At 41.2% G+C, this 18,757-nt stretch overlaps 2 long non-coding RNA genes across 2 annotated transcripts in view; one reads left to right on the top strand and one right to left on the bottom strand.

The window, feature by feature from the left end:
* Window positions 1–1,256: 1,256 nt before the first annotated feature.
* Window positions 1,257–18,757, bottom strand: part of LOC145546654 (uncharacterized) — a 239,762-nt gene continuing 222,261 nt past the window's right edge. The window contains exons 3-4 of the long non-coding RNA XR_014083125.1: window positions 4,130–4,244; window positions 1,257–3,861 (exon numbers count right to left, since the gene is read on the bottom strand). This is a non-coding gene — a long non-coding RNA (uncharacterized LOC145546654). The remainder of the gene's footprint in view (window positions 3,862–4,129; window positions 4,245–18,757) is intronic.
* LOC145503588 (uncharacterized) lies at window positions 10,761–17,374 on the top strand. Its single transcript, XR_014051578.1, has 3 exons — window positions 10,761–11,011; window positions 12,639–14,727; window positions 16,398–17,374. It is a non-coding gene; the product is annotated as an uncharacterized LOC145503588 (long non-coding RNA).

The raw sequence follows: 18,757 nt of genomic DNA on the forward strand, positions 1-18,757 counted from the left end.
TGTAATTTCACTGAGAGTAGGGACCATGTCTCATACTTTAAAAGAAGTTTTTCTTTAAACTCCAGTGCTCATAGGACCTGGAAAAGGGTTGCTGCCTTTAATAAATATGTAACAAATGTGGTTTAGAACACTCATTCAACAGGAGGAATATCACGCTCAACTGGATAAAAATTAGTTTTTGTGGGTACAGGTGAAAATGTCTTAGATATTACAATCTAAACTTGCCAAGGCTCAGACCAAGGTGACATATTAGTACTTATTTCATGGGTGTGGGGGAAGCCATTAGGGGAAAACATATCTAGAAAGGCTATCTGGGGAAGGGAGGTTTTCATTACTATTTTTAAAAAGTTGAGAAGCACTGGCGGCTGGAGAGGAAGGAGCTCTGTTCTTTAGAGTCAGAAGCTTTTTGGAGTCTTCATCCACCAGCTAGCAGCATAGTTCCTCATGTCCCTAAGTGTCAAGTCTTAATCTGTGAAATGGTAATCATGGTACAAGGAAGGGGGCAACCTGCTCAGTTTGCTAAAGGAATGAATGATTCTCCCTCAAAGGTTGTTTGATGATTAATTCATTGAGATGATGACTGCGTAGCTCTTAACTTAGTACTGGATACATTTTCGGTGCCCAGTCACTGACAGTTGCCTTTTTTCACCACCTCCTCCCTGACTGCCCTGCACATACCGATTTCACAGGTGCAGACATAAGACCTAAACAAGGCAGATAAATCACTTTGCTGATGTCATACAGCAAGTCTGTAATCCTACTAAGAACTGAAGTTGGCTCTCTAAGCTCCAATGGAGCCTTATTTGATTAATTATTATTATAATTGGGGCTTCCCTGGTGGCTCAGAGGTAAAGAATCTGCCTGCAATGCAGGAGCTGCAGGAGCTGCTGCAGGTTCAATCCCTGGGGTGGGAAGATCCCCTGGGAGGAGAGCATGGCAATCCACTCCAGTATTCTTGCCCGGAAATCCCATGGACAGAGAAGCCTGGCAGGCTACAGTCCGTGGGGTCCCAAAGAGTCTGATATGATTGAAGTGACTTAGCAAGCAAGCAAGCATTATTATAATTATTTTCCTAAAACATTCACCGAGTTCTCTATATTCTTGGAAAGGTAGTTCTTGCACCACTGAAATATAATCAAACCTAATCTAAATTGATTTCAATTGGGCACCATCTGGATGCGCTAAGCACAAATTTACACGCCTGGAGCAATAGCATAAGTGCTTTGCCCTGCCAATAAGTAGGTCCTGAAAGGGCTTTGGGGAAGCATTGTGCGAGGCAACCTGACACATGGCACTCTCTCCAATGTAACGTGCAGACACTTTAGAGGAGGGCTGCTAGGCACAGCACAAGTGTTTAGAAAAGCTAGGCATTCAGATGGCAAGTGGCTGGGCATTCTGATGGCAAGTGGCTGGATATATGAAGATGTACCATCCATACTCCAAGTGTCAAATTTATAAACCCTGCTCCGTATAACAACAAATTATTCCAAGCATTAAAAACTCACAGCATTAGGGAAGGTGGAATCTCCTCTAAGAATTTTTGAGCCATCAACTTCAGCAACAATTCAAGTAGTAAGATGAGTGTTCCTCTACCCTCCTGAAGATCCTGCTTCTTATTCCATTTTAGTATTTGGTAGCACTTCATGCTTTTACAGTTTTTAGTAGAGCAATCTGGAGGGGAAGAGTCTCTCTGTATCTTAGGCCCTTCACATATTCACCCTGTGTTTTCTTACACTGAAAATAGAAGATCCTCAAAACTGCATGTTGAACCAACTAACGTATTTACAGTCAAGAGGGAAAAAGGGCAGGTCTAAAACTGATCACCTTTTATGTTCCAGGCAGCGTATGATGCACATTACAGGTGTTATTTCATTTAACCTTTACAATGAAACTCATCAGTAATTTGCCCAATGTCACAAAATTATTAAGTGGCTGAGACTGGAGTCAACTAAGGTTATTTCAGACGCCAAGGACTACCCTTATTAAGAAAAAAGAAATCTTTCAGCAGCCATGAGAATGCCCTGAAAAGACCCTCCACTACAGGGAGTGTAATAGGCCAAAGGGCCCAGCGTCAGTGACCAAAGACCCAGCTGCCGTTGTCAGCTGTACTCTGAGAGCTATCTCCACTTTTACAGAGGCCGTGTTTCCTATTGGCGACTCTCCAGCCAGTAGCTGTGGGCAGCATGGATGATAACACAGGCGGATGTGGCTTAAGGACAAAAATTCCTTAGACTGCATGGTTGCACCCAGCCCTCCATCTAGTCCATCTCTCTTTCACTGGGGTCAGACTTGCATCGTGATCTGATGTTTCTTCCTGTTTCTTCCTACTTCCTCCTGGTTTTCTCTTTATAGACATTAGCCCTAATGAAGAGCTTGCATGTTTATTACCTTCTTGATTGTTTTTTAGAGGATCAGATTAACACGGTTGTAAATACTTTCTCCATTCCAAGATATGGAGATTCATAGCTTAAGTTAGTTTTCATCGAACGTTTTCCAAATACACTCCTAATTTAGAAGAGAATCGATGTGTGATCTTCATCTCTGGTGGTTTGGGGCCTGCCACAAGTCAGAGGTTTATGGGGAGCTTATGCTTCATCCTGCAATTACTTGTCCAGCATTTGTCTTCACTATAAGATAACAGGCCCTGGGAATCCGGGTCTGCAGCCATCTTCTTCACTGCTGTACCTATTGCCTAACATAGTGACTGGTTCATAGTAGGTGCTCAATAAATAAGGCCTGAATAAATTGGGGGTAAATCTTATTTATTTTTATACTGCAGTATATAACTATATCTGTTTGACTTTTTAAAAAGGAAAACCTCTTATCCTTAGCCACACTGAGATTTAAATACCATTTTAAATGCAATATTTAGCCTTTACTCTTTAGCATATTGGCACATACCCTGGGGGTTAAAAATATCCCTGTTTGAAAGTTATGTGTGGACTAATTTTCCCAAAGACCAACACTAGGAAGAGAACCGAGACCTTTCAACTACTAGTTCAAGGTGATTTCCTTTCTAGGCACAATGCTCTTTTGTATTTATACCTTGCTATTACATTCCAGTTTGAGATTTTTTTTTCTCCCTCTTTGTCACTGTAGGCATTCCTATTGTAATTAACTTAACCCAATTTGTTATTTTTCTCTGTATACATTCTGTTCCCTGCTACCTTTATTTAAGCTATGTCTATTCTGATTCTTACTTTTTAGTTTTTAGAGTATTTGGAAATTTGGGGAAGGAGGATTAGGGCAGTCCTGGACATCCTAGGGCATTTTCTCTTCTCTCTGAATCACTGAGCAGATCTCACTCTGTCTTTGCTGAGGATGGAGTTTTGTTCTCATTAAGCTGTGGAGAAATGCCTCTTTGTGGTACAAATGGGTCATGCTGAACAGTGGTGTTTAATTACCCTCCCACCTCCATGCAGACCCTAACACATAGAGATGCTCAAAATGTTCTCATCCTCTCTTAGCTGAGGTGAGTTGAAGACTGCCAACTCTGTCCTTCTAGTTCTGGCTAAAACTGTCCTCAGAGACACACTTGCCTCCCTTCTTTGCATAACCCTTATCCAATCTATCAAGAAGTCCTGTTGGTTCTACCTTGAAAATTTATCCAGAAACCAACCAGTTCTCACCACCTTCACTCTGCTTTCCTGGAATAAGAGTCACCTCACCTCCACCTCAAGTTGTGCTGGAGAAGACTCTTGAGAGTCCCTTGGACAGCAAGGAGATCAAACCAGTCAATCCTAAAGGAAATCAATGCTGAATATTCATGGAAGGACTAGCGCTGAAGCTGAAGCTCCAATCCTTTGGCCATCTGATGCAAAAAGCCGACTCACTGGTAGACAATCCTGATGCTGGGAAAGACTGAAGGCAAAAGGAGAAGAGGGCGGCAGAGGATGAGATGGTTAGATAGCATTCCTGACTTAAAAGACATGAATCTGAGCAAGCTCTGGGAGACAGTGAAGGACGAGGAAGTCTGGTGTGCTGCAGTCTATGGGACGACTGAGCAACTGAACACCTCTGATTATCACAGCAGCCTCCCAGCTGGTCCTCCTACTTTCACCCATGCCCCCTTACAGTCTGTTCTCAATACTTTCAGAATGGAAGGGAATGGTACTACCCTGTTCCAAACCTCCACTGGCTTCCTGAAGAATCCACAGCAAAAGTCCGAGTCCTTAGAGAAACCTCCAGGGTGCTACCCAACTTGGATCTCACTTCACTCTGCTCCAGCCACACTGGCTTCTTTTCTGTTTTGAAAAAAAGGCAGCCGGGTCTAAGTCGCAGAGACTTTTCACATACGTTCTTTTTGCCTGAAAGCCTCCTTCCCTAGTTATTTGCATGGCACATTCCCTTACTTCCTTCAGGGCTCTGCTCAGATGTCATTATCTCAGAGAAGGTTTCTTTGGTCACACTACTTAAATTAGTTACTTCTCCCACTCTTGATACCTTCCCTTTGTTTGTTTTCATAAGCATAAGTCTTACGATCCATGGAAAAACCACATATTTTACCTATTTATGTATTTATTTTTAAATTACTCTCGTTTCACTATAATAAAAGATTCACAAGGGCAGGAAGTTTTTGTTTGATCATTGCTGTATCCACAGCACCTGGCGTGCAGTAGGCAGGCATTCAATAAATATTTGTTGAACGAAGAAATGAATGTTCTGCCTCCTCATTTACCCTTTCAATCCCCACTCGAATATGAAACTGTTATCTGCTCTCTGAAGCCTTCCAAGCAATCATGACCAACTGCTTGTCCCCTTCTTATGAATAGAGTGCTTCCCGGGTGGCTCAGATGGTAAAGAATTCGCCTGCAATGAAGTTGACCAGGGTTTGATCCCTGGGTCTGGAAGATCCCCTGAGAAGGGAATGGCAACCCACTCCAGTATTCTTGCCTGGAGAATCCCATGGACACAGGAGCCTGGCAGGCTACAGTCCATGGGGACACACAGAGTTAGACATGACTGAGTGCCTAAGCATTTGGATACATGTATTATAGCATCAGTCTATGCTGTGAATGCCATGGCACTTTTTTTTTTTGTCCTAAAACTATAAGCAACTCAAGGGAAGCGATGGTAATTTATTAATCTCTGTACGCCTAGCACTTAGAACAATACCTGGCATGTAATATTCATTCAGGAAATACTTGTTGGTTGAATAAATTAATGAATAACTGGCCCAGGAGAAACACAGCTATCAGTCAACATGTTTGCTATTTCAAGTGCACAATTACCATCATTGTTAGTGATAACGGAGATGCTGATACTAGAGTCATCTTTGAGACTGAAATGGGGCATCTCCAAAATCTTTCAATACATTTTCTTGAAAGAAAATTTCCTTGATTGGGTTTTAGTTTCTTGGCTTCCATCTCATTAATGCAGAGGATTAGAACAGGGGTCCCCATGGGCCACGGACTGGTACCAGACCACAGAATGTTAAGAATGGGGCTGTGCAGCAGCAAGTGAGCCACAGGCAAGCAAGTGAAGGTTTATCTGTATTTACAGCCACTCCTCATCATTCACACTACTGTCTGAGCTCCACCTCCTGTCAGATCAGTGGCAGCATGATAAATGTTATGCACTTGAATCATTCTGAAACCATCCCCACACCCCAAAGTCCATGGAAAAACCGTCTTACATGAAACTGGTCCCTGGTGCCAAACAAGTTGGGGATCACTGGATTAGAGGGCTGAAAATCAGTTCCACTAGCTAAGACAGTTTCCCAGTAAACTGGAGAACATGCCTTGTGAGGCAAGACTAGAAGCCTTGATAAAATAGTCAAGATAAATTGGCATTATCAAGATTGAACAAGCATAAAGGCATTAACTATATTCTTAAGATTACTTGGATCTGACAAGAAAGGCAATTAGGTTAGTATGATTAGATTATTCTAGTAAGATCTTTCTCTTCTTTTGTGTGTGTTTTATATTAAAGAGAGGTATTTCTCTAAAGAAACAAAGCTTTGGAGAACTTTTTGGGGTATTTTTCCAAAACCAATCTATAGGCCTAGAGAACATATGCAGTGACATATATATTTAATGAATGTTCAAAGTTGCTATTGCATAATAAAGACCAGGGAGATGAAGCGTCATGTTATGAAATGTTATCATACTACCAAGAGCCTCAGAAGATCTGGCAGAGTCACTAGTGTCTATGTGGGAATGGAAATGTCATATGTTTATCTGACAAAGGTTGGCAAAAGGTTGGTGCAGTATTTCAGCAGAAGTGAGTTTTTAAAGAGAGGGTGGAAAATGCCATTTTGATTTTTGTGTTTCAACAGGATCATATATTTATTTGGTTTTTGCAACTCTGGTACTTGTTAAGTTTCCCCCAAGAGAAACCAAAATCTTTTCCCTTGCAGAACACAATTCCCAAGATGGGGCAAAGAAATACGGGAGCCCAGTCAGGAAAGGAATTCTGTATTTTAATGGTGCTCTACTTTTCCATTTTCTCTCTATTAAAAATTCAGCTTCTGTTGAGTACGGAAAGTAAAAACATGCCACCTCACTGATGTATGTAATGAAGTGGTCCTGAAAACAAAAGGATACATTGTGATCTGAAAATATTCCACGAAGTTATGAAAGCAAATGATTCCTTGCCAAGGGAATCAGCTATAAATTCAAGAAAAAAAAAAAAACTTTGCAGAGTTCAGTGGAGGTATTAAATCTGTATTTTGCAATAGCACAATGTGTGGTGTGTGTCTGTGTGTGTATGTATATGCATTTATATATCTATATCTAGACTATATATAGTTCTTTGCTTCTCATAAAACAAACAAACAAAGCAATACAGTGACAGTAAAAATGCCACCACAGATGGTGTGTCCATCCATGTGGACAAGTGTCACTGAGAAGACTAAAGCACACCCTGTGCTCTGTGTCCCCCCTCCTGAGGGCCCAGCCCTGGAGTGACTCTCTGCTGTTCTCGGTCGTACCTCCTGCGTGTGACACTGTCTGTTCACCTCATGCTCCGCAGGCTTCCCTTGTTCCAAAGACGCTCTTCTTTTTCTGCTTGCTGCAGACCAGGTTGGACGGCCCGGCTGTTGCTTCTTGGCAGTTACGTGCTCTACCTTGGGTAGCTGCACACCATTGGCACACTTCCTTGGCCCCTTCTGCTTGCCATTTGGCCACCTTTGACACCAGGGCTGGTTAGTTCCCTGACTAATGAGAAGTGTGGCACCTAGGGAGGCTAATGAAGTGGCTCAGTAAATTGCATGTGAATCTCGTGTGACAATCTGGCACCCTAGTCACCAGCTGCAGTAAGGGTTGGCTTCTCCAGAGACATAAAGCAAGAGATTTTTAAAAAATCTTCTTTTCTGATCTCTCAGCCTTCATGCCCCTTCTCCATTCTCGCCATTCCTAACTTCCTGCTTATTATAGGCTCTTCTGTCCATGGCATTCTCCAGGGAAGAACACTGGAGTGGGTAGTCATTCCCTTCTCCAAAAGGATAAAGGTGGGGTAAAGTCTGGAGGAGACCAGGAACAAGCTTCCTATAAAGAGCATTCACTTTGATGGTCATAATAAGCTTGTTATTCTCATCTATCACATACAGAAACTAAGTTTTCAGATGCTTGCAAACTGAGCACTCCGGGGAGCATCTTTCTGGGGAGCATCATTTTGACATTCATTTATAACATTTAAAGATTTTGAATAATAACCCAGAGACCTGAGTTATGTTATACTAGGCTGAGCTGCTCTATTCTTTGCCCATTCTTGCTGAGTAGATCAGCTACTCTAAGCTGATTACCTGGGCTTGTCTCACTCCCATGGAAATGCAGACAGAATCCAAAATGTTCTCTAACGGATGGCCTCATGTAGACATCTGAAGAAGATCATTTCTATTGCACGTTGAAGTCCCTGGAGGTTGTGGCATGGTTCTTGGAATTGATGTTTGGGGCCAAAAGTAATTGTTTGAATATAATCCCAACCAGGAAGTAGTATTATTATTTTTATCATTATCTAGCTACAGCAAAAAAGGGGAGGGAGATGCTGTGGAAATGGATACAGATGCTGTTGTTCCCTTTTCTTGAGAAGAAAACAAGCAGTGATACTATTCTTAAAACTCTGGCATAATGCTGAGCTTATCCTATGCACTTGATAATTATCTGTGGAATGCTGAAACATGGAAACATCCTCTCTCTGTATTTAAGGGTGATGGGCAGATATCACTGCTGTCTGAAAAGCCTGTATCATCTTACCCCAGCAACAATGTCCTCAGATTCAGAGGTTTCACACTTCCCAGATCCAGACCACAGTATTAAGTTTAGGCATTCTCATTTTATCCATTTCCCTGAACTTCTCAGGGCCACAGTAACAAAACAGATGAGATAACCTGGGGATAGCTGAAGTGCTGCCTTGATGGCTTAAGAATTTCTATCCCAAGGGGTGGGAAATGGAATCCTCTTACTGCCCATAAAGGGAGATTACTTCCATTGAGCATCTTCTACATGGCAGGCAGAGGGTAAGCTTCTTCTTTAGCCCTTCTCCCTCAAATCCAATTGCATAGGAATGATTATCCCCAATCTACAGATAACAATCCCAAGGTGCAGGGAGGTTAGGTGGATTGTGCAAGTTTATAGAAATAGTAAGTGGCAGTACTGGGATTCTAGTCAGAGCTTCCTGACCACAATGCGTGTGAGTGCTCTAACATGTCACTCTTTTATAGTATGGGTGTGAAGAGAGAGAAAGAGATGAACTGAGTGTTGTGTGCTATACACACTTGATCCCATTGACTTCTCCCAACAGCTCGAGATTAATGTTACCATACCCATTTATAGATGAATAAACTGAGGCTTAGAAATATGAATAAGTCATATCCTAACTTTCTACACTAAGGTTTTTACTTTGTAATAGTTTCTAAATAGTGGTGGGTTCTTCAGCCATGGTAATACTGCCTGCGCTTTCACAACTTGGTTTGCGTGCATACACGTGTGCTTATGATTCTTTTAATCCCAGAGGAAGGTGACCTTCCCAGGGTGGATAAGGAGTTTACCAAAATAGGAGAAAATATGGAATTGGAGGGTGGTTGGCAGGATCCCTTCTAAAGTATTCTTTAGGGGCTCAAAATTTGAGTATGTCTTACTGAATGTAAAGCAAATAGTCCTCGATATTTTGCTTACTTTTTTTTTTAATATGCCTTAGGTCTTCTGTGTAAGGGAAGAAAAAAAAAACAGGATGAGATGATAATGCATGGTTCATCTGGAAATAGATTGTCAGAATCCAGGTCTGAGTACAGAATAAGCTAGTGTCTGAAAGACTGTTTTCAGCAAAATGGAGTCTACCTTGCTCAAATTGGGACTTGAAAGAGGGACTTTCTCATCTGAGAGGCTGGTGTGTGCTGCTGTTGTCCAGCAGTTTACAGATGCTTCCACCCATGTTCCACCTAGGAACATCACCCTGAGTTATTAAGTTAATGGCTTGGCTGGCACGTTATGATTTATCAGTGAAATTGCTCCTCTGAGCCTATTAAAGGATGGTCAGCTCATAAGTCATGGTGTTGCAGAGCAGCAATAATTACGGGTAAGAAGGACCCTTTAGAAAGCAAGCTTGTTAGTAAACTAACAATGCTCTTTCCTCTGTACATGTCATGATGCAGTCTCATGGACAGTGCGGCATCAAATATTTAAATGCAATTTAGCCTTTGCAAACAGCAAATGTGTTAGTGGAGATCCTGAAAGATTATTTGGGATGTTGGATTTTGCTTTATGGCCTCTCACGGTCCTTATGCTCTGCCTGAATTACTATGTTGTGGTTTTAGTTTGGGCTTTAAAAAGAAGATCAGGCCTTTTCTCTTTGCAGTGACATTTGATTACAGGCTGACCTCCAAATGCGCCTGAATAAAAGCAACTCCAAATTTGGGAGGATGATTGGATTATGATAAAGCTTTCAGGATAACTCCAAGCACCTCTACAGCAGCCAAAGGATTTTCAGAGCCACAGGGACACACAGTAACTGGCTCTGATTCTTTTCTCTCTGGCTTAAATCCTCTGAAGAAGCTTAATAATTAAAGAGGTATGCCATCAGAGAGTTTTTAAGGACTTGCACGTGACTGCTTGTTTTGGTCTCATCTAAATACCTGACAGGTTCCAGAGAGAATGAAAGGACAAATGATCTAAACAGATTGTAAGGCTAGGGTGTATATAATATTATCCTGGTTGCCTGTTTAGCGTGCAGGGGTTGGACTACAGAGATATAGATGGCTCCATTAGGATGTACTTGCTGGTCAAGACGGTGGCACACCCATCCCTTCGTGGAAAGAGACTCACCCATTTTAAGCCACCCACAAATAGTTTCTTTGGCTTATTCAGGACTTCTGCCTACATTTACATGTTTTTCTCTTACAGACCACACAGCGTGCCCTGTGGATCAGGAGAAATATGGAGAGTGTAACAAACACACTTGCTTCCTACTGGAATGTGTGTCTTCTGTCCAGATTTCCTTCACTTACCAGAGTCTGACCAATTCTATTGAACAGGAGATTTTTTTTGGTCAACTCCTCTGACTTGGATTCCCTGCTTAAGTGTGCTAAGTAGCCTAATAGGATAGTCCTCAGTTTTTCCCAAGTCCTGGTATGCATGCCTTTGTGTAACCCCCTGTTCTTGAGTGTTGGTGGGCTTAATGACTAACTTCTAACAAACAGAATGCGGCAACAGTAATGGGATATCACTTCTGAGACTAGGCTCTGAAGACTGTGACTTCTGTCTAACTGCTGCTCTCAGGCTATTCCATTCACTATGATGAAGGCAGTTGCCACGGTTTGAGCTGCCCCATGGGGAGGCCCATGAGGCAAGGAGGGGAGGGTGGGCAGCCTCTGGTCAATGGTCAACAAGTCATAGAGGCCCTTAGTCAAACAACCTGCAAGGAGCCAATCTTTCTGACAACCGCTGAGTAAGCTGAGGGCAGATCCAGCTCTAGTTGAACCTTGAGACGACTGATACTTGACTGCAGTCTTGTGAGAGACACTGAGCTGGAGGACCTAGCCATATCCAGATTTGTAACTCAGAGAAACTGTGAGGTAATAAATGTGTGTTGTTTTAAGCTGCTAATTTTGGGGTGATTTGATATATAGTACCAGAAAGTGCTTCCCAAAGTACCCAGAAAGCTTCCCAGGTAGCTTTCTGCCCACAATACAGAAGACCTGGCTTCAATCCCTGGGTTGGGAAGATCTCCTGGAGAAAGGAAAGCCAACCCACTCCGGTATTCTTGCCTGGAGAATTCCATGGACAGAGGAGCCTGGTGGGCTACAGTCCATGGGTTGCAAAAAATTGGACATGACTTAGTGACTAACACAGACACAGCAGAAAGTAATAAATGAGGCAAAGAACCAAACTTTCCCCTCTCCTTTTCTGCCCTCCCTCCTACCTCTGCTTTTTCCAATGTTGATTAAGGATCTTTTATGTGCCGAGCACCACGGCACACATTTTGAACACAGCACTGGACATGACAAATGCAATGGCTGCACCCATGGGGCTCACTCTCTTGTTGGGGGGAGCCCTGAACAAGTGATCTAGAGAGTGGCTTGATGATAAAAGAAGAGTACTTTGGAAACATGACGGGGGTGGGGGGGCTTGAATTATTCTGGGAGAGACTGGTCATTAGAAAAGACTTCTTTAGCCATGAAATGTGAATAGGGTGATTTTAATTTGATTTCCTATGCAGTATGCTCACTGAAAGAGAATCCCCTTCTCAGAAGGCATTTAGCCACAAAACAAACAAAGTGCAAGTCGCTCAGTCATGTCCGACTCTTTGCGACCCCATGGACTATACGAGTCCATGGAATTCTCTAGGCCAGAATACTGGAGTGGGTAACCTTTCTCTTCTCCAAGGGATCTTCCTAACCCAGGGATCAAACGCAGTTATCCTGCATTGCACGTGGATTCTTTACCAGCTGAGCCACAAGGGAAGCCCAAGAATACCGGAGAAGATCTTCCTGACTCAGGAATTGAACTGGGGTCTCCTGCATTGCAGGCGGATTCTTTACCAACTGAGCTATCAGGGAAAGACACACCTATATTTCCATACTGTGATAATACGGCATCTGAGAATAGAAATACAGTAGCCCTTTATTATCCACAAAGGATTGGTTCCAGGGGCCCCTAAATTTGTGGATGCTCAAATCTTTTATATGAAAAGGCATAGTATTTGCATACAAGCTACATACATACATGTATGTAGTAATCTCTAGATTACTTCTAATACATGATATAATATAAACATTTGTCAACACAATGTAAATGGTATGTTAAAGTTTTCCTTTTGGGGAACTTCTGGACTTTTTTCCTGAATATTTTTGATCTGTTGTTAGTAGAATCCATGAATGCAGAAACCATGGATATGGAGGTCAGCTGTATATGTTTATATGAAAAATACATAGGACACTTGCTGATGCTCAAATGCTCTTTTTCATTCAGTAAATAATTCTTGCTTGTGTGTCATTTAACTCAACTTTCACTGAATTTATTGCTTGAGGGCTTGTTCCCCTGCATTGTCCCCACCACCTCCAGGTAGAGTGTCTCTGCATTTCAGTAGGACGTTTCTGTAAATATTTGTTAAATTAGAAATAGCTAGGAACTTGAGAGTGTTGCTGGAGAGTGTGTTGCAAGATCAAATATAATTGCTGATTATTTCTGTGTTTTTTTAAGAGTAAAAAGAAATCCCCAAAGGTCAACTGATAGTGATCATGAAGGCCATTTCCTATCAAAACACACAGTTGAATGACATAAAAATGGCAACTTGTATGTATGTATTTTCAGAACATCAAACTCAATCTACAATATCATTGTTGGCTATACCAGTATTCCTAGGCCCTGGAAATCACAAAAAGGTCAGTGTAAAAGGACACCAAAATTTAACTTAAATTTGATATTTCTTAAAACAGTTAGGATAAAAGACTTAGAATAATGTAGGTGGATGTATCTAATGCTGGAGGTGATAAATGACTCTGATGAAGGTGATAAAAAAGTAAAAAAGATGGGAATTTATTCAACAGGGGGGACAAAGGGTGCTTTCTAAGGAGGGAAAAGGATGGAAAGTAGTTGATAACATAGAAATCACTGTTGAAGACCAAGGCTGTGAGCATTCAGAGTTGAACATAATAATAAAGTTGTAGTTTTTCCTCACAGTGATCTGGGAGGCAAATGTGAAGGAGACACTAGGGCTGGTTCTCACAGCCATCTCTGGGTTAAGCAAATACAAAAACAGGATGGGATCCATAGTTTCAGGTCAGGATGATGTCCTTGGCAGAATGGTGTGCAGTGTTTCTGAGAATAGAGAAAAAAGGCCATGCAAGAGGAGAGGGAAAGAAAAATCCAGAGAGCCACAGATGCCAGTACAGGCATACCTCCTCCCCCTTTCTGCCTAGGAGCTGATAGGGTCTCCACTGAATGCTGGCAGGTTATTGCTCATAGAGACGATTGAAATATGAATCTAATTAGCCTATAGCTGCATGAGGATAATAGAAAGCAAGATGGAATTTTCAGAATATCAAAAAATTCTAAAAAGTTCCCTCATAAGCTTCTTGGCATAGTTCATTTTGTTTTTGGAACCTAGAGAAGAACAAGCAACAGTTTATGATTATGGGATTATATGTGATTCATATCGAATATATGGCTTATATGAACCATAAATGATTTTTATGCTTAAATAGTATGATTTAATTTAGTTGCTGCTTAACCCTGAATTCTCTTGTTAAAAAAACCAAAAAAGTTATAATTAACTATTAATGTTAATGAATTTAAACCTCCCAGAAAGCACAAATCCAAAAGGAAATGCCCAATAGATGATATGAGCCAAATATTTTATGGCCTTTCTTGTTTTAATTTTAGATAGTCTAAACATCAGTGGGAAAAACAAATTGTCTAGAGTTATTGCATTTTATCCTTCCAGAGTACAATTTTCTGGCCTGATACTGAGTATGCTCTTCCAACAGGTACACAATTATCTCACATTGGCAGTATTTGGCATCTGCCAGATGAGCTGGGCAAAGAATCTTTTATAAAATGCAAGGAGAATTCAACAGATGAGGAAAGCATAAAGTGAAATTTCATAATGCAGCATGGTTGCATGGTTATTGCTTAATTGTGATCAAGGTTACAGATATATTTGCTGGGAATCTTTTCATTGTAAATAACAGAGAATATGACTCAATAGTTAACGTAGCAAAGAATTATTGGCTCCTGGGACTGTAAAGGCACAAATAGTGAACAGATAAGGCTGGATCCAGAAGCTCAACCATAACTGGCTTCTCTCAATGCCAGACGGCTATCAGTGCTTCTAGAGGCTATAAGTGTCGTTATTGATATGCATCAAGAAAAGTGTGTCAGTGGATGAGCATGAGATTTTTTTTAGAGGCCTCCACAAAGTATTTTCTTACATGTTACTAGTCTGCATTGAGTCATAGTCCCGTGTCTAATCAATCAATAAGTACATGTAAATAGGATCTCTTCATTGGCTGAAGCCATTCAAGGCCTGTTCCTGAAACAAGCGAGGGATTAGTTTCTTCTTGAAGCACATTGATTGAAAGAGAGAGGATAGTACCCTTGAACAAAACTCAGAATACCATTGTCAAGGGAAAGAAAGTGGATGTAAGGCATCAAACCCCAGCAAAATCCTCTGAAATGGGCAATAAGCTCTTTCACACTGAGATGGAAAGGTGTCTCACAGTTCCCTCATTTTTTTATATTAGATGCAAGTAGAATGAAATGTTGGAGAAGGCAATGGCACCCCACTCCAGTACTCTTGCCTGGAAAATCCCATGGATAGAGGAGCCTGGTAGGCTACAGTCCATGGGGTTGCGAAGAGTTGGACACGACTGAGCAACTTCACTTTCACTTTTCACTTTCATGCATTGGAGAAGGAAATGGCAACCCACTCCAGCGTTCTTGCCTGGAGAATCCCAGGGACGGGGGAGCCTGGTGGGCTGCCATCTATGGGGTTGCACCGAGTTGGACAAGACTGCTGCAACTTAGCAGCAGGTGCAGCAGCAGAATGAAATGTACAGACTTTCACTACAGACTAACAAAGGAAATGTCTGTTTCTCCTATGTAAAAGCCAACAAATTTACTGTATAAAGGGGAAGGTGGTATGAGGCCATTGGACTGGTATTTTGGAAGGTTCTGGTTCCCAATCAAGTACAACCACGAGTTGGATATGTGACTTGAGTCTTTTAACTCTTCTGGGCCTCTGATGTCAGGTAGCTTCTCACTTTAAACATTTTGCCTTCCTCTGAGATGAGTGGGTGTGCATAACATAGGTACGGATTATCTATTTACAAGGCCCTGAATGTGTAAGAAGTTTAGAATTTTTGTACTATTTTCTTAAGCCATGAATAACTCAGTGGTTGGTAAAAGGAACCATAGGGTATTATTTCTTCCATGAATGATTGAGACAAGGCCATAATTAATCAACAGTCATACAAATGCCAAAAACTGGTAAAGTGGTTTAAATAGGATGAAAGAAATCCTCCACACCAACCTACAGGTGACCTTCAACAGAGAAAATGGGTTTTATGCCATAAATAAACATAATAAGTATAATGAACAGGAAGCAGCTCATTGTTTAAAAAAAAAATCATCTGATTATCTCTTGCTGATTACATAAATGCCAGAGAGCAATTTTAAGTTTTCTAAAGATAACTAGAATAATTTACAAATGCCTTTATACAGAGCAGCAAAGGAGCAGCATGTACTTTAAAAAGCATGCTGGCCTTGCCAGAAGACCTTTATAAATTAACGTGTGAAAGAGAATACAGATTCTGTTACATCATTCTGTCACTGACCAAGGCTTCAAGCAAGAGCTAGCGGCTAATTCTTGATTCTGAATAAAAAGATAATTAATCCTTTTATAGGAAACAGATGTAATTAAAACAGAAAAAATCTCTATGGAGTGTTACAACGAGTCTTTTTCACCGTGAGTTCAGTCTCTGGAATTAGGGATTCTGAGATCAGACCCCAGTTCCAGGACTTAAGATCCTTGTGGCTTTGGCAAGTCTCTCCACGTCTCTAAGCCTTCATTTATTGTTATCGTTGTTTAGGTGCTAAGTTGTGTCCAACCTTTTGCGACCCAAGGACTGCAGACCTTCCAGACTCCTCTGTCCAGGAAATTTCACAGGCAAGAATACTGCAGTGGGTTGCTGTTTCCTTCTCCAGGGGATCTTCCTGACCCAGGGATCGAACTTGTGTCTCCTGCATTGACAGGCAGATTCTTTACCACTGAGCCACCTGGGAAACCTCAAGCCTTGGTTTACACATCTATAAAACAGAGAACATAACAGTACCTACTTCATAGATTTGCTGTGGGTATTAAATGAAGAAATGTACATAGAGCCCTGAAGATAATGCCTTGCACATAATAGATTCTCAAAACTTGTCATTTCTTCAGTTCAGTTCAGTTCAGTCGCTTAGTCGTGTCCAACTCTTTGCGACCCCATGAATCGCAGCATGCCAGGCCTCCCTGTCCATCACCAACTCCTAGAGTCTACCCAAACTCATGTCCATTGAGTTGGTGATGCCATCCAGCCATCTCATCCTCTGTCGTTCTCCTTCCTTTCTGCTGTGCAAGAAATTGCCTGAATGTCATACTTCAGGGATCAATATTGCAGGTTAATTAGTTTCTTATGACTCACCTCCACCCACTCAGTGAACCAAAACCCGTATCATCCTAGATATATTTGATTAGATTTTATTCACCACGATTCTACATTGCCCAGCACAGTGCCTGACCCATAGCAAGCGTGCAATGAATATCCATTAGTGCTGTAGTCTGAGTAACGGGGTAGCTGCTCGGGCCTGCTGGGTGGTGCCCATGAGGCAGCTGGTCCCACTCTGGCCGAGGAGAGGAATGCATTGCTTTAACTCATTGCACATTTTTCCTTTTCACTGTCCAGAGCACTGACCAGGCCTGCCTGTTCCCCTCAGTCTTCTTGCCTGAGCCAACCCCACCCATCTGACTTCCTTATCCATTAACATGCTCCCTTAAACTGCTTTCAATATGATGATACAGTGTGGTCTCAGCATATTGGAAAGCAAGTGTCTGCCTTCAACCATTGCTGGAAAATATTTTTATGGTGATAGAAAAGATTTCCTGATCTTTCATTTCTTGCTCACCTTTCAAACTAGAGATTTTTACTTGCAAGTGACAATATTGGACGAGTATTCTTTTTCTGGTTTCTGTAGTGAAGGAAAAAAGCTGACATTTCTGAGTACCAAAAATGAGGCAGCATTGTGCTAGGTGCTTTTACACAAATTATGTAATTTAGTACTCCTAATAACCTAAGAGGTGTAGCAAGTGCTAATGTTTTTATTTCATAATCCAGGAAACCGTGGCTCAGAGAGCCTAAATAAATGGCTCAAGGTCACAAATTAGCAAGAGCCCAAACTGGGATTTAAAGAGAATTTAAAAGTCATGCTATTTCTACCTGATTCCCTGCCTCCTCTATAGTATATGCTTTTGGTAATTTTCATCACATAACCTAGTCATCTTAAAGCATGGGTCAAATGTTGCGTATTCTTTTATGCCCAAAGTTTCTGACTTTGTTAAAAATGTTTCTCTCTCTCTTTTTTTTTTTTGAGTGCAGAGATTTAACAAGCATTCTAGAAGTAAAATGAATCTCACATGTCCTAAAGGAGAAACTGTAGCACAGGATGTAACAGCATAGGATTTGGAATCAGATAGGTGTGATTATCAATTGTGTATTCCTGGGAAACATACTTAATCATCTTTCTGAGCTTTAGTTTCTTTATCTGTAAAATGGGGACATTACCATCTAGTGCAGAGTGGTTTTGAATTGACATGAGATAAAGCCTATAAAGCACTCCGTGACAAACTCTACACAGTGCGCTTCCTGCAGGACCCTTGGTCCCTTTCAAGAGGCATCCAGCGAGGTTGAGAGTGCTCTGAACCCACATGATTCTCATGCCTCAACTCTGAGAAATAAGAAAATGTGTATGATGCGGTGTGAAAAGAGGAGGAAAAGGACTCATTTCTGAAAGGATGGGTTTTGGTACCTAAGTTTTCCAGAAGCTTCTAGATTGCAGCTGCCTTCAAAAACTTGAACTTTGCAGTTGCAAATACACAAAGAATTAATACAAAGTACAAATGTCCACAAACATTCTAGCAACTTATGAGGCCAACTAGTTTTACCTAGTTCTAGTTTTCTTCATCTGCCAGGTTACCTAGTACTGAATATGAACTATAAATCTATGTTGCCCACTTTAATAAAAGATGTTTTGTATGTTTGACCTTTAAAAATCACAAATGTCAGTGGAAAGATTTTTTTCCTCTTTCATAATAAAGAGCAAAATGCCTCTATACCTTCAATTAAAAATATTGGGAGTTGTTTTTGAACAAAGATAAATCAAACAACCTCCTTTATTTAACAATTGTTTATAACAAGATAAGAGAAAGACAGCGTGCACATTTTTGTTTTTTAACAGCCTGTCTTGCTGTCACATGGGTTTCTTTCTCTTGGCTACTTACAGGTCATAAAGTTGGAAGCAGAGAGAGAGTTCAGGCAACCAACAAATACGTTTCTACCACAAAGAAGAATATACTTTCTCTTACTTGTCTAACTCTGGGAAATTATGAATCTCTTAGCAGGTGATACTCACAGACCCAATACAAGTAGTTCAGCCTTTAGGAAGCTTAAATTTCTTGCACAAATGAAACTGATTCCCTGGAATGTACCTCCCTCTCAGCCACACATCCTGGCTTGGGAAACTCCTACTCAGTTTTCAAAGCAGAGCTGAAATGTCACCTCCTCTCT

The sequence above is a fragment of the Giraffa tippelskirchi genome, chromosome 4, assembly GCF_054371585.1.
Source record: "Giraffa tippelskirchi isolate mGirTip1 chromosome 4, T2T-mGirTip1v1.2.pri, whole genome shotgun sequence".
NCBI classification, from domain to species: domain Eukaryota; kingdom Metazoa; phylum Chordata; class Mammalia; order Artiodactyla; family Giraffidae; genus Giraffa; species Giraffa tippelskirchi.